The following is a 14,797-nucleotide window of genomic DNA, read 5'->3' as shown; positions in this document are numbered from 1 at the left end:
AACTATGCCTGAACAAACCCCTGTGACCCAAAAGAAGGACTCTAAAGTAGGGGGAAATTATTTCAAATGTTTTATGGAATGAGAATCATGTTTCATATTTTCTTTGATGAAAATTTCTAATTAAAAACATCCCAAGGGACTTCCCTGGGCAGTGGTTAAGAATCCGCCTGCCAATGCTGGGGACATGGGCTTGATCCCTGGTCCGGGAAGATCCCACATGCCGTGGAGCAACTAACCCCATGCACCACAACTACTGAGCCTGCGCTCTACAGCCTGCAAGCCACAACTACTGAAGCCCTTGTGCCTAGAGCCCGAGCTCCACAACAAAAGAAGCCACCGCAATGAGAAGCCTGTGCACTGCAACGAAGAGTAGACCCTGCTCACTGCAACTAGAGAAAGCCCACACGCAGCAATGAAGACCCAAAGCAGCCAAAAATAAATAAATTAATTAATTTTAAAAAAAAAGATCTCACGTGCCGCAACTAAGACGCGACGCAGCCAAAGATAAAATAAAAATATATAAATTTTTTTTTTTAAAGAGGTAAGGTAGGAAATTCCCTGGCAGTCCAGTGGTTAGGACTCGGTTCTTTCACTGCAGAGGGCCCAGCTTCAATCCCTGGTTGGGGAACTAAGATCCCACAAGCCGTGCGGCGCAGGCACCACCCACCCAAAAAAAGAGGTAGGGAAATTTTTATCATTTCACTAGGACACAATGAGACATACTCCACGTCCATCACATGACAGAAGTGACCAAAACGAACTTTTCCATGAAAATAAGTGGTAAACATCAGAGTCATAACTAAAGAGGTGAGACAGACAACTTGCTAACATGATGAAACCTACACTTGTAAAAGGCTTATTAAAAGTGAAATTAAAGGCCAACTATCTTCAATCGAAGAGCATTTTTAGTAACATAATATGCCACACACAGGTATGGCTTTGAAATGTGAGAATAAAGCATGCTTTGCAAATAAATTAATGTGTGTAAGATGATCCAGTTAAAAATTACAGAGATGATGACAACTAAATGTAACGTGGTATCCTGAATGAGGTCCTGGAACAGAAAAAGGACATCAGGTAAAAACTAAGGAAATCTGAGGGCTTCCCTGGTGGTGCAGTGGTTAAGAATCCACCTGCCAATGCAGGGGACACGGGTTCAAGCCCTGGGCTGGGAAGATCCCACAATGCCGCAGAGCAACTAGGCCTGTGAGCCAAAACTACTGAGCCTGCGCACCACAACTACTGAAGCCCGTGCTCCTAAAGCCCATGCTCCTCAACAAGAGAAGCCACTGCAATGAGAAGCCCACGCACTTGATGAAGAGCAGCCTCCACTGGCCGTAACTAGAAGAAAGCCCGTGCGCAGACAAAAATAAATTAAGCCCAACGCAGACAAAAATAAATTAAAAAATAGAATATAATAAAAACATTTTTAAAAAAAACCTAAGGAAACCTGAATAAAGCATGAACTTTAGTTAATAATAATGATCAATACTGGCTCACTAATTGTAGCAAATGCACCATTAGTATGAGATGTTAATAATAACAGGAACTTGATTCTGGGTATATGGTAACTCCCTGTTCTATCATCTCAGTTTTTCTGTAATTTAAACTGTTCTAAAAAGTAAAGTCTATTTAAATTTCTTAAATTACATAAACAGGGGCTTCCCTGGTGGCACAGTGGTTGAGAATCTGCCTGCTAATGCAGGGGACATGGGTTCGAGCCCTGGTCTGGGAGGATACCACATGCCGTGGAGCAACTAGCCCCGTGAGCCACAACTACTGAGCCTGCACATCTGGAGCCTGTGCTCCGCAACAAAAGAGGCCACGACAGTGAGAGGTCCGCACACCGCGATGAAGAGTGGCCCCCTCTCGCCACAACTGGAGAAAGCCCTCGCACAGAAACGAAGACCCAACACAGCCAAAAATAAATAAATAAATAAAAATTTTTTAAAAATACATAAACAGGGACTTCCCTGGTGGCGCAGTGGTTAAGAATCTGCCTGCCAATGCGGGGAACACAGGTTTGATCCCTAGTCCAGGAAGATCCCACATGCCGCAGAGCAACTAAGCTCGTGCACCACAACTCTAGAGCCCACGAGCCACAAATACTGAGCCCATGTGCCACAACTACTGAAGCCTGCACGTATACAGCCTGTGCTCCACAACAAGAGAAGCCACTGCAATGAAAAGCTCATGCACCGCAACAAAGAGCAGCCCCCGCTCACGCAGCAATGAAGACCCAACACAGCCAAAAAATAAATAAAGAAATTACATAAATAACATAATTCTAAAACCAAGCATCCAATTTAGCAACTTTTTTCAGTATGAAAAAAATATACAAATTTGAGAAATGCATGTGAACACTGTAATTTATCAGTCTCCAACAACCACCATCTAGAAGGATTAGCAGCTATCCCATGATGTCCCAGAACCCATTTACATCTGGTAACACATTGCGATGTTTAAACTATCACACTAAGAGTATTTTATCTTTCAGTTCACTGTGATCAGAAACGAAATACAGAAACTTCCTAACACAAAATTTCCACAGCTATGTTACATTTTGCACTAAATCCTGGTCAACTGAAGCAAGGCAAATATATTTCCTAGCCAGAATTGTTTAAGAAAAGCCAGTTTTTATATTAATTTCCATCTAATATCAAACTTTAAAAAAAAGCCATTAAAAGTAGTAATGGTTGAGCCTGAAGAGGAGAGTTTTGACTGGTGGTAGTAAAGCATATGGGTGCTTAGGAAATAAAAACAATAACAACTACCATGCATTTCAGGCTCGTCATGTACTAGGCACCAACCAGGTGCTTTACATGGACGTTCTCATTTAACCTGTGTAACACTCGTGAAAGGTAAGTATTCTTAGCCCCCTTTTACAGATGAGGAAACTGAGGAAATTATTTTCCCAAGGTCAAGTTAATAACTAGCAAAGCTGAGACTAGAATCCAGGTGTATCTGGTTCACCCAGCTTTTACCCACCAAGCCATTTGCCTCCCAAGAGTGAGTGCTTTAAGTTACAGTCAAGATTACTTCTTCTAATCACCCCACTCTTTCAACAACTATTAATATGTCAGTCAGTAGCTGGACAACTCCCCCTTTCTTAGAAAGTTTCAAACTGCCTGACAAAGTCAGGTTAAGTTGGACTTCAGGACTAAATAACCTAAATTCTACTAAAGAAATGGTATATGAAAGTTTAGAAAAAGTTACTAGGGACTAATCTAGATTACTACCCTGATAATTAAACACACACACACATAGCAGGTGCTATCTAAAGTATCTTTTTTTTTTTTAATTTTTTTTAGTATTTATTTATTTATTTTGGCTGCACTGGGTCTTTGTTGCGGCATGCGTGCAGAATCTAGTTCCCCGACCAGGAGGGAAGTTCCTAGCTAAAGTATCTCACAGCTACTGAAGCCTGTGCACCTAGAGCCCGTGCTCCACAACAACACAGAAGCCACCACAACGAGAAGCCTGCGCACCACGACGAAGAGGAGCCCCTGCTCACCACAACTAGAGAAAGCCCGCACACAGCAACGAAGACCCAACGCAACGCAGCCCAAAAAAAAATACATATATATATATATATATATAAATAAACATTTAAAAAAAAGATGTAAATGTACTAACAGAGTTCTGGGTATAGCACTCTAAAGTAAAATACAATGAGCTCAAAACTAGCTATATAATCTCTAATGATTAATATAATCTTTCTGGAATTCAGTTTTTCAATGGAAAAACAAGGAATTATGGGTACCATTCCTTCCCATAACTTACACTCTATGAATCTCCAAATAGATCCAAGTTCCCTAACTGGTTCCAGAACATCTTGGTCACCTCACTCTCTTTCTCTATGAGCTAACAGGGATTTTCTGTGGGCAGGTAACCTCAGATGGTAACCAATACTGTCAAAGTGATCTATACTCTTAGCATATCATCTGCCTTCTTCCAATGTGGGAGCACATAAGATCAAAATGGCCCTTTATTGGAAAAGGTTCGGAAAATTCAAGATTATCATCTTCCTCCCAATCCTTCAAACTATTTAGAGTCTCATCATCTCAATAGTTTCCTTCCTGGTCTCTCCTTCCTACTATTGAAGCAATCTTTCTAAAGCACAAACCTTGTCATGCTACTCTCCACTGCTTACAGGATAATGTCTACAATATGCTACAGGGTATCAAGCTCTCAGCCATAAATCCCTCTTTTTATAACTCCTATCTCATCTCCCACCATCTCTCACTTCCCCAAAATCGGATTTTGCTGCCATACTATATCCTAAAGTCTCCAACATTTGCAGATGCTATTATCTAGGCTTAAGGGGCTCAAATCTTCCTTATCTTCAAGTGAACTCAGATTTCTCCTTTAAGGCCCAGCCCCCAAATCTCTTCCCTCTGTGAAGCTCTAGGAGAACTGCTCCTGACAACAAACAGGGTGCATCCTTCCTCCCTTATGACACTGAGTGGGAAAGTTACCCCATTTTAAAGTCTCTTTCAGTTTTTCTATTTACATCATGCAGAAAATCTAAGCAAGGTGCCAATTTGTCTTCAACACTTCCCTAACACTTGCTAAACCCTTCTTTTAATTAAAGACAGAGGTCTCAAACTCAGCACCTTCTGCAAACAGTAGCAAGCTAGGTTTTATAACATTGCTTTGTTTTTATTATATTCAAGTTGCTTTCTATTTAGGGTGAGAGATGGTAGCCTTTCATTATGGTAATAACATAAAGCTTCTTCAAAAAAATTTTTAAAGGTGTCCAAATTTTTAAAAAAAGACATTTTAAATAAACAATAGTATAAGTAGTTTGCAGATTTGGGAAAAATCATGATGTTACTCAAGGATTAAGCATGGTTCACATTGTTATATACTGATGCCTACACCTTGACAGAACTGTCAGTTACTTTTTTTGTTCATTAAACAGGTACATTTCATCATAGTATTTATGTACTATTTATACTAATGTGATAGGGCAAAAAAGGACCTAACTGCCATTTTTTAATGACCTACTACAATGTTAGCTGTATTTTATCAATCAAATAATTTGAAGATTTATTTTAATTACCCACCACTTTTAAGGGACCTAACCAATTCATACCAGAGATGGGTGTCCTTTGCAAATTTTTTTTATAAATATAATCATGTTGAATTACAATGGTTTGTCTAAATGTGTTTCCCCTTACAAGACTTACCTCCTCCAATGCAGGAATAGTTTCTTATTCATTTTATGTTTTGCTAAATTACATACTCTAAAAATCATTAGGTATTAAAAATAATGAGCTCATCTTTTTCCAAAAAATGGACAGACAAGCACAGTAAGCTTTATTTAACATACATCCTTCACTCATGCATTCAAAAAATGTTTATTAAACACCTACGAAGTGCTAGGCACTGATGAACGGGACAGTTTAAGGTCTGCTCTTGAGGGACCCACATTCTCATAGGGATACATGACATTCTAATGACACTTTTGAGTCGTTGTCACAGACTGGATTTCTGCATACCCTCTATTTAGAATCCTTTGCCTACTCCTTTTAGTGGTCAGTTGAGTCCCAGGTAGGCAGCAGGGCCCAGCTCAAACTGAGGAGCCTTTACCAATCTCTTGACTCAGATACTTTCTCATAGACTATTTGCAACAAAATGTTGTTTTCTCAACAAAACTCCAAGTTCCCTAAAGTAGGGACATAGTCATCTTGGTATCCCCATTACTTGGCAGAGGAACTGGCATTTAGCAGGTGCTGAATCAATGTCTGAATTTATTAAAAAATTAATAAATAAGTGACTGAATGATGAAGAGCAATGCTCCAGTTAGGAATCAGCCAAGCTGCTGCTAACTCAGCTCCAAAATGACTGAAGAACAGTAACTAAATTTAAGTTGAAAACATCTACTAACTTCCCAATGAGCATGTTTGAAATAATTATTAATGTACCAAAAAGATATTTCCTCACAATCAAGAAACGTATATCACGAGAGGGGAAAAAAAATGGAAACAAGTGATACTTTAATATCTTTAGTTGGTATTTTTGAAACAAAAGTAAAACATTGTAGAAAAAAGAATGGACTTAGTATCAACTATTCCTGGCACAAGTACAGGGAACTGAAAGGCACACTACTTTGAAGATATAAGTATATAATATAAAGCTAGATAGTATCCAAAATTCAAATTAACAGTATAAGACTTCTTGTTATTACACAAAACTCCAGACCCTACCAAAAGTGAATAAATAAAACACAGATGTCAATTTTAACCCCAATACATTAATTAATTTTCCAGAACTAAAAAAGACAAACCACAAAAATAATGAAATTCATGCATAATAAATGGCTTGTGGATTAAGCTCAGATTTTATTAGACCACACAACTGACAGCATATCAAAACACTTGGACAGCTAATATGCATTACTTAGTAAATACTAATGTATCCTCACTACTCCATTATAAAACCTTGGCTTTTTAAAATATTACTTGAAATCATTACTAATGGGACTGTTAAACAAGATTAAGTTTGAAAGACATTAAGTAAGTTATGGTACACCCCTACCATGGAATACTACATAATTATTAAGAAGGAGGTAGAGGTACATGGAAAGGTATCTACCACGTACCACTAAGTGAAGAAAGCAAACTGCAGAACGATATGCATGGTAAGATCCCAGAGGCAGTACAGGCGTTAAAACACAAAACCTCTCCCCACTCCCAAAAAAAAACCACAAACCCCACAGTAAGACTACTTGAGCTCAAATCTCGGTTTTGCTGCTCACTAGCTAAGCAACCTTTGGCTAATTACTTCTCCTTGCCTCCGTTTCTTCATCTGCAAATGGATGTAAAATTGAAGCTTACTTTGTAGGGTATGTTCATAAGTTTATGAGGGTTTAACAGGTTAACATATGTAAAGCACTTAGCAAGAACAAGTGTTAACTATAATTTGGGGGGAAAAAAGAAAAAATCCAAATCATATAGCACATGCATATACATGCAGGGGAAAAAAGCTTTCATTTTTGCATTGTTTTTAGTTGTTCTTTTTTTTAACAAAGAACACTTATTACTGTAGTAATTTAAATATTTTTAAAAAGGAAAACATAATAAAAATTTGGCACTAACAGCTCCCCTGCTGAAAGATCTGCTAGTACAATTACTTAAACACTCAAGACCAGACAAATTCTGTGAATAATAAAAATTGTGAAATTTTCAAGTCCAACAAAAAGGACACAATACTTAATCTCTCAGTATAATTCAACAATAACATGCTACACACCAACAAGGAGAACTGCAATGGTATTAAAATTATATCCCTTTTTTTTCCCCAAAGGCAATAAATAACACAAAAATATCCACCTAATCTGGAATGCGTATCAGGAACTTTCACAATTATTTAAACCTTCATTAATTTTATTAGTCTGAAGTTATATACCACCAAATCTAATTCCCTCTTATTCAACAATCTCTAATGACATCTCACTAAGACATATATAAATCTGGAGATCAAGATAAACCAAATAGTTAAAAAAAAAACCCTAAAACCCTTAGAACTCTTGAGAGGAAGATTTCACCACCCACATGCTTTGAGGAAGCTTTGGTCCCCAGCATAAACTTAGCTTCTTCCATAAATACAGTGGGTGTACAAAACTACCAAACATAAGAGCAGAAAGAGGACTTTGAGCTTCAGCTGCATTTTTGCTGAGCTGTAATACTGGTAAAGCCTGTTTCAAGATCCAAGGGTACACCCTCAAATTTAAGGAAAGCATGTAAACAGCAGACTGACATGTCTATGTCATCACATTTACCAGAATGGTACTTCATAAAATTACAACTATTTATTATCAAACTTCAAATAGCATTATTAGCACTGTGTTCTACCTACAAGGAACCTTCCAGAACAAAAAAAAAAGGAAGAAAATCTTGTTAGTTAAATAGCTTTTCAAAAATAAATAGAAGTCTGGGCTTCCCTGGTGGCGCAGTGGTTGGGAGTCCGCCTGCTGATGCAGAGGACGCAGGTTCGTGACCCAGTCTGGGAAGATCCCACATGCCGCGAAGCGGCTTGGCCCGTGAGCCATGGCCGCTGAGCCTCTGCGTCCGGAGCCTGTGCTCCGCAACGGGAGAGGCCACAGCAGTGAGAGGCCCACGTACCGCAAAAAAAATAAAAATAAAAATAAATAAATAGAAGTCAATAAATGTTAGCAATTACTGTCATTACTGTTATTATGATGTTTTGGAATGATGGAATAGAAACTTACTCAGAGGGAGACTTACTTAATAAGTTACGTTCCATCAGAATCCAAGTTGGCCCACCACATCCCTGAATAATTAGATATTAAAAGGCACTTTATTTTAGAGAAATCGAAGTTAGATTCCCTGGTTCTAAAGGAGGTAAAGATGAAATAAAGTCTGCGAAAAGAATTAATCTATTCTTTCCTAAGCTTTTCTGACATAGAAATCCGTATTTGTAATCATTTTGCATTTCTGCCTTAAGTGCTATGACTTTCAGACCTAATTTATTTTTGACAGGTAGTCAGGATTTATAAACAGTGAAAGTAAAATCAAGAAATGGGTCAGAGTTCTGCATTCGAAAATGAAAGGAAACAGTTCAGAGTGGGTTGAAAATAGATGACTTTAGCCTAAGTCCTAAAAACTTTTAAAATAGATGTATTTGGATAAAATTTAGATTGCTTGGGAAGATAATTTGGTTCTGATCCTGAAAAAAAGGAAATAGGCTAATATCCCAACTAAATTTCTGTCTTTTAAATTTTCCAATATTAATCCTTTCAAAAATTCACAGAAAATAAACTAAAAACATAAATTAGGTAAGGGAAAAAAAAAGAAGAACTGAACATGTTTGATGACACGCTTCCCACTAGTCTCCAGCGTGGGTGTACAGGCATTACATGGGTGCAAGCCCAAGCAAGCATCTTTTCAGACAGACATCTTAGATTAATGAACAGACATCTTGCCTGTTTTTACAGTTAAAGTATGCTTAAAGCCTTATATTTTTTTCTTTTCTTTTTATTGAAGTATAGTTGATTTACAATATTGTGTTAGTTTCAGGTGTACAGCAAAGTGATTTAGATATATAAACCTTTTTTTCAGATTATTTTCCCTTATAGGTTATTATAAGATATTGACTATAATTCCCTGTGCTATACAGTAAATCCTTGTTGCTTATCTATTTTATGTATAGTAGTTTGTATCTGTTAATCCCATACTCCTAATTTATCCCCCCAGCCCCTTTCCCCTTTGGTCAGCATAGGTTTGTTTTCTATATTTGTAAGTCTGCTTCTGTTTTGAAAATAGAGTCATTTGCATTATTTTTAGATTCCACATATAAGTGATATATTTGTCTTCCTCTGACTTACTTCACTAAGTACAATATTCTCTATGTCCACTCATGTTGCTGCAAATGGCAATATTTCATTTGTTTTATGTAGAGCCTTATCTTTTTAAAATGGCTGATAAAAAAGGTGAATATGAAGATAATTTTGGCTTAATATATATAATTTAATTGCAGCGTTAGTATTAAGTTATATTTTCCTTTCAGGTATAAATACTTATTACCTGGTTCATCTTCAAACTTAAAAAAAAAGAAAAAATACATTATAGAGACCCTTCAGAAGTCTGTATTTTTTTAAAACATTTGCTCAACTGTTCATTTATATATATTAAATATGAGAACTTTAAGTATCAACAGATGTTCACCACTTCTTCTGATCTTTGCATTGCAGAGTTCAAAACTGGGTTTCAGCTTAGAAGCAATGAAGAACTACCCTTCTGAAAATGTTTTTACAAAATCGTAATACAGGGCTTCCCTGGTGGCGCAGTGGTTGAGAGTCCGCCTGCTGATGCAGGGGACACGGGTTCGTGCCCCGGTCTGGGAAGATCCCACATGCCGCAGAGCGGCTGGGCCCGTGAGCCATGGCCGCGGAGCCTGCGCATCCGGAGCCTGTGCTCCGCAACGGGAGAGGCCACAACAGTGAGAGGCCCGCGTACCAAAAAAAAAAAAAAAATCATAATACATATTGAAACATACTTAAAAAAATAAGGAAATATAGGTAAACATAAAGAAGGAAACGTTAATTATCTATAGTTCTAAAAACCAGAAATCAAACAATTTAGTATCTAAAGCTTCATCTAAAATGTGTACACAATACAGAAAGTATTGATCCTAGTTCCTTTACAAATGAAAATATCTTGATTAGGATTAAAGAGTTCAGGCCACAAATAATTCTATACAAACACAAGTTTAGGTAGTTCAAATGTAAAAAAACACATAACTGAAATCCTTCTTACCTAAGAGAAAATTAACTCCAGAGAAGGAAATGTGTGGGTGAAAAAACTATAAAGTTGAAGGGGAAAATTTAATCATTTAAGAAAAAAATTTTTTTGGTCTTTCCAAAGCAAGTAAGAAGGATTCCACTTACATCAGACTTTTACCCGCCACCCCCCCCAAAAAAAACATACTTTATCTTGGAGAATTGTAATGTATAACCAACTCCCCAATACTCTCACTCCTAAAAAAAAATAATAATAAATAAAAGTGAAACATCTTACAATTGGGAATATATCCACTTCCCTGCTTCAATTTTCTGCAAATATCAGGGGTACTTTTCCCAAATAAACCAATTTAAACTAAAGCACATCATGTTTAAAGAGTGGCAAATTTTGTATTGTTAGTTTCACCAAATAAGAGTTAATACATATTGTTGCCCTTTCCAGAATGCCATTATCAGGCAGCATCACCTGGTAAATTGCTAAGTGCCATCACTGGAAAGCTGCTCACAAACTCACAGTGGAGCCAACTGGGTGAAGTGGGAAGTGACAACGCTGTGACAGTGGCCAGGAAGGCACCAGAAGAGTAGCACTTGTTTTAAAGTCAGGGATGTGGTATGAAGGTAGAAAAGGACGAAACCAGGTTGAAAGCTGGAACACCAAAAGATAACTACCAATTACTGAGTGAAAGCCATGTTCCTGAGGTTTTACATATATTATTATTTTTGAAGTTAATCCTGTGTGATAGCTATTTATCACCTCCATTTTACAGCTGAGGAAACAGGATTAGAAAAGTCAAATAACTTACTGCATAATCATTCAGCTATCATGAAGCAAACAAGGAATTCAAAACTAGATTTATTTGACACCAGAGCCCAGACTCTTTTCATTTCCCCAGGCTGCCTCTCTGGTTCTTCAGTATATAGAATTCAGGTTCCCTGTGAGCAATTTCACTGTTGTGGGCTCTAGGAGGGAGAGATCCACCTGGAGGCAAACGGTCACGTGCTATCACCTGGGGAGCCTGGAGTTTTCAGCCTTTGTTCGTCCCAAGCCACCTTTATACATAATCTTTTCTCCCGTTTTCCCTTTTACAGACCTAACACACTGGATGGATGGATGGAAGGAAAGAGGAAGGGAGGGATGGAGGGAGGGAGGCAAGATGACTTAGATGTTTATTTGATTTACAAACTCCTCTATCCTTGTCTTTGTTCAAGTTGTTCCCTGCACCTGAAGCCCTTCTCCAATATCCCTATAGCTAATCACATCTATGACTGAAGGTCCAGTTCAAATGCCATCTCCACACAGCACTCCCCAGTCTCCCATTCTCTCATTCAGTAGTAGTATCTCCAATCTAAATTTTCCTGACCCTTTATGTATAAAATAAACATACAAATAATATGATGCCAGATAGATATATGCTATAAATAAAATAAAGGGGCAGGGGAGAAAGAGTGGCCAAGGGGGCAGTGTAAGGACCCAAAAGGTATCAGGCAAGACCTCTCCAAGGCAGTCATTTGTAATACGGTGTGTTTAATTCAACACAAACTATTTCGGCACCAATATCTGTTTCACAAAATACTCTTCTTCAATTCTCCATACCCTCCCCTTAATCTTTTCCACAAATAGTTTGCCGTAGTGGTTTTTCATTACTGCTATTCTTTTAGAGGAAAAAAACATCTCACACAAGATGTTGACAGGTGCTTTACAAACAGGTGCAAGTTTCAAATCACGAATATTCTGAAAAAATGTTAAAAGTGATTTGTCAGTGAGAAGTCTGATGCCAAAATGAAGCTGAACTACAAGAATTTAAAATGGAATTTCAAGAAAATGACTTATCAACTCTTCAACTCTATAATCTGCACGTTTTACTTTCTATCATATATGAAAAGAAGAATGGCAATGGGAAAATATACTTGAAGAGAGATCCTGCAGTTTTTCACTTAAGGATAGATGGGGATTTCCCTGACAGTCCAGAGCTTTCACTGCCAAGGCCGGGGGTTCGATCCCTAGTTGGGGAACTAAGATCCCACAATCCGCACACGGCACAGCCAAAAAAAAAAAAAGAAAAATTAGAATATTCTCACCCCTTTAAAAGCCACACTATCTACATGACTTAAAGAAAGCCAGCACACGCTAAAATTTTCTTTCACAGGCTTATACAAGAGCTTGGAGGGCTCAACCCCTTCAATCACTTGGAACTAGGAGATGCCTTAACACAAAAATCTAAGGGCCAAAGTACTCACTTCCCTTTCTTCCTCAGATCATTTTGCCGATTCCCTAGTACCCTGAAAGAAATATCTGTGGTCTATTCTATCTTTCAAAACTATTACTCTGATCCCAGTCAAATCTTTTCTCTTACTTCCCTGATTACAAAATTCCCTCTTTCATCTACACTATCGTCCTATCTGCCTTGACTTTTTTCTTATCTAATGAGAAAAATATTCTTCCAGGCAGACTTATAGATCCCCAAAACTTATTTCTACTTCAGGAATTCTTAATCTTTTTGTGCCATGGGTTTCTTTGGTAGTCTGGTAAAGCCTATGGACCCCTTCTCAGATTGCTTTTAAATGCATAATTAAATATATGCGATTACAAAAACAACTAATTATACTGAATATTAGCAAAACAATGAAAAAACCCTGATATTGCAATATATGTACACCTTTATTATCACATTAAGTAACAAGATCTAACAGTGGATTCAGTAATACCATAATTCAAAAAAATTATAAGCATAAATGATATTTTTAAAATGTTTATTGAGTATATCACAAATGATATTTTAAGATATCTGCAACAACTGTAAACATGACACAAAAATATCTGTAATTTTTATTGGTGACAAAGTCACAGGCATTGCTAATTCTACTGCAGTTTGTTGCTTACATTCATTATTGAAGGAAATGATAATACAGTTATCAGATAATAAAAACATGATTTTATCCCCATTCTAGTTCAAGGAGCCCCTGATTTCTATCCACCAACTGGTGAATCCCAGGTTAAAAATCCTTTCTAGCTCAAAACCTTGCTCAAACTGATTTTTGCCACAAATTTTAAAATAAAAACACTGATTTCTCCTTTGATCTAGCTCTCATCTGAACATACCACCATGCCTCCCTGTTTTTACGCAGATGTATACACAGAACCCTGTTTACTTCTATGATTTGCCTATCCAGCACCCATTTAAATTTTGCCAGTCAATAAAAGGCAAAATTGAAGGAAAGGAGATGGAAGCAACCAACAGCTCCTCACTTACAGACCTCCAACAGGAAGTGTAAAGATGCCAAGTATGGTGTGTACGTTTTTGGTAGGTGGGCTGCCCGACCCGTGAGTCCAGCTTGTCAAGAGTCTCCGAAGCAAGACATCTTCACCAGCAGCACTCAGAAGACATTCCACCTCCTCCTCGCCTCCCATACTCAGTTCCCTGGCTGCCAGGTCGCTCGCCTCTGGCTCTCACCCGAAGCCACCCCGCGGTCCTCCTATCCCTTCCCATCCCATCCCCCACGCGTCCCTCCCTCCAGTCCGTCCCAGGCTGCCCTGGCCCCTGAGCGCCGCCACATCTCTCCCTGGACCTAACCGTGTGCCCCCACCCCCACTTCTCCCCTCACTGCAGGGAAGGTCCCAGGGGTCAGCTGGACCCGGCGGCCCACCGTCAGCGCAGCCTGCGGCCCTAGGCCGAAGCAGCACGGCCGCCAGGCAAGGAGCCGCGCACTCCGCGCAGCTGGATCGGGGACGTGCACTCACCAAAAAGATCATGCGGAGGAGGGCACCGATGTCTGAGCAGGACCGCCACTCGGCCTCGGAGCCGTTGCCCTCGCGGCGAACTGCCACCGCCGCCGCCGCCGCCACCGCCGCCACTCGTTAGTTGGCTTCCCTGCGTCCTGCGGCGGCGCTGCCGCCACGCCATGGCGCGTGCGCGGCGCCGCGAGGGCCCCTGGGACTAGTAGTTCAGGCCGGCAGCCAGCGGTGCCTCTTCCGCTTTTACCACCCAAGTCCGCTGCAGGCTGGAGCCGTCTTGAGCTGCTGGGGTACCGCGAAACGGCTTCCGGAAAATTGTTCACCAAACACTCGCCCTTGCTTCCGCGTACGGTACTGCTGGATGTGAATAATCCAGCTGAGCAAGTATGTGTAAAGTAAAACAATTTAGAGCATTTATGTTTTAGATAACAAGTGTCACTTGGCCAGAACACATCATTTGAAACACACACACCCATACACCACTCTTCTTCCTTTCTGTCAGAAGGGTCAGTAATTGCCTTTGTGCTATCTGGATTTTCAGTCTTAAATCTGATTTCCCACTCCTTTTATCAAATTTTACTTGACCATACAGTTTTTTAGGTCGATTGACAATTTATCTAATACAAAATTTTTTATAAAAACCATTCATATATATTCAAATATAAAGGTAACTGAGCTGAACAGTCCTAGAAACCTTAGAATTGGAAGACAGCTTAAAGGTCATTAGTCCACCTCCGGCCCAGGCAGAAATTCCCTCTTGTACACTCCAGCCAGATAGTCATCCAACTTCTCTTTCA

The 14,797-nt window shown here is 39.0% G+C and overlaps 1 protein-coding gene across 5 annotated transcripts in view; it reads right to left on the bottom strand.

Moving 5' to 3' along the window:
• GAPVD1 (GTPase activating protein and VPS9 domains 1) overlaps nucleotides 1–14,157 on the bottom strand; it is a 68,558-nt gene extending 54,401 nt beyond the window's left edge. For 4 of the 5 annotated variants that reach the window (XM_024762200.1, XM_024762202.1, XM_024762203.1 and 1 more), the window contains exon 1: nucleotides 14,007–14,155. The gene's annotated coding sequence lies outside the window, so the exon portion shown is untranslated. Of the gene's footprint in view, nucleotides 1–14,006 lie in introns of all 5 variants that reach the window. The other variant, XM_024762204.1, reaches the window with a different exon arrangement.
• Between the last annotated feature and the right edge of the window lie 640 nt (nucleotides 14,158–14,797).

Source organism: Neophocaena asiaeorientalis, unplaced genomic scaffold (genome assembly GCF_003031525.2).
Source record: "Neophocaena asiaeorientalis asiaeorientalis breed wild unplaced genomic scaffold, Neophocaena_asiaeorientalis_V1.1 scaffold78, whole genome shotgun sequence".
Lineage (NCBI taxonomy): Eukaryota > Metazoa > Chordata > Mammalia > Artiodactyla > Phocoenidae > Neophocaena > Neophocaena asiaeorientalis.
This window is presented reverse-complemented; position numbering and strand designations above follow the sequence as displayed.